Source organism: Myotis davidii, unplaced genomic scaffold, assembly GCF_000327345.1.
Source record: "Myotis davidii unplaced genomic scaffold, ASM32734v1 scaffold216, whole genome shotgun sequence".
Lineage (NCBI taxonomy): Eukaryota > Metazoa > Chordata > Mammalia > Chiroptera > Vespertilionidae > Myotis > Myotis davidii.
Window position 1 is genome coordinate 1144959 of NW_006287277.1, and position 1893 is coordinate 1146851.

The following is a 1893-nucleotide window of genomic DNA, read 5'->3' on the forward strand; positions in this document are numbered from 1 at the left end:
ACTACCAGTGATTCTAACTGGCTCAGGAAAAAGGAAACCCTTGCCATTCCTAGTCCGCTCCCTTTTCCATTAGACAGAGTATCTTCTCTACAGATGACATTGTGCTGGACACTGCTCCTCACCCTCACCCCCCCAAAAAAAGTATTTTCCCTTCCTCAGTTTAAACATCCTCAGTTTTTTTCAGTAGCTTTTGTCCAGAGCATTCCCTAGCCTGGATCCCACCCTCCTCCCCCCACACACAGTTCAGTTATTGATTCATTTAAAATGCAATTCCCAGAACTGACTACTTCCCCAGAGATGATATTATTTGTGAAGAGGACATTGTCTTCTCTTAATGCAGCTTGGTATTGCATTAGCTTTTTGTGACCACTGTTTCAGACTGCTGCCTCTTATTCAGTTTGCAATAAATGAAAATGGGTGCTTGTAGATGCACTGCTCTTAAGCTAGGTTTCCTCACCCTGTTGTGCAGCTCATTTTTTCCAAGCCCAAGTACAGGACTTTATTTTGCATCCTATTAAATTCTACTTTGTTAATTTCACACCTAGTTCTCTTAGCTGTGGAGATATTTTTGAATCTTGCCTTTTGCCTTCTAATAAATGTGTTGCCCTTAGCATATCTTTGAGTGTGATAAGTTGGCTTCCTCTCACAATTATTGTTATAAGGAGTGTTTTCTGGGCCCTAGCACTGTTATAGCTCCAGGGGTACCACAGACTGTGTTATCATGCAAGCTAAAGGTCTAGTTGTTTCTAGGTGTATACCAAACTATTTCCCAGAATGATTTACTGCCTCCTGATTTCCCTTCTAAAACATAAAACTTAAGTTTGGCATGACTTGTTCTCAGTATAACCAGGGGTTACGTGAATGAATAATAATAACCTACTCTTTTTGTGTAGGGATCCACATTGAATAATGTATAATAAAAGCTCTCAGTATGGTGTCTAACCAAAGGCAGCCATTTAATACATATTTCTATTGGTCTTTTCATTTCTCTGAAAGTACCCAATTATAGACTAGGAGATAAGCCTTTTTGTTTTTGAAAATAGGAATAACACTTACCTGTATCTGATGATATGGCTCTTTTCTGTTCCTGCGACTTCTCAAATATCACTGATCACTAGATGTATAATAACATTTGTTAATCCAAGATATGTAGTTTGCTGAGAGCTGAATACTTGTATTTATTGAAATGTCTAGATTTTTTTAATATTCCCATCTTGAGGTTCATAGCCTGCCTAACCTTGATTCTTCCACATTTGCTGTTGGAAAATCATTCTCTTTAAGGAAATTGAAGTTCAGCAGATCTGCATCCTCTGTACTTTGTATACCAGGTGCTTGAAGCAGTTGACCTTTCGAGAAACCCTGCTTTTTCCTGACTGTAGCCTAAAAAGGCTTTCTTTTTCTTAACTTAGTCCACACATTTCAGCTCTTTGGGCTTTTGCCTTTCTAATGCTAGCCTCACAGGTTTCTGAAGGTCCCAGGTCCCATTTCTGTGTTCATTACTAGTTAGTGCCCTACTTCCTACATTATGTGCACAGCCTCTTTGAGTTCAAGGTAGCCCTGAGCTCCTTATAGCAAGCACCACCTTGATTTCCTTAGTTGTCTCTCTCCCTAAAGCAGCTCAAGTCACCCTAGCAACCAGAGGCTGCTGCTGTCCTGACCACAGGTGCAGTCCTGCCTCCTGTACCCTCAGGCATCTAGCCCTGCCCCTTGTAATGGAGGATTGCTTTATGTAAGGAACTTCAGCAGCTTCTCACAAAGGTGCTGTTAATAGCTTGAACAGACTCCAGCTATCAGGCCTCTGAGTACTCCCCTTCCTCCCCACCCCACAGGCCTCAGCTGGGCTGGTTAATCCCACCCTGCCTCTCACGCCATCATTCCCTCTCCCCTATTCTT

At 41.7% G+C, this 1893-nt stretch overlaps 1 protein-coding gene across 2 annotated transcripts in view; it reads left to right on the forward strand.

Moving 5' to 3' along the window:
• Window positions 1-1893, forward strand: part of TRAPPC2 (trafficking protein particle complex 2) — an 11382-nt gene that overhangs the window by 868 nt on the left and 8621 nt on the right. The window lies entirely within an intron of this gene.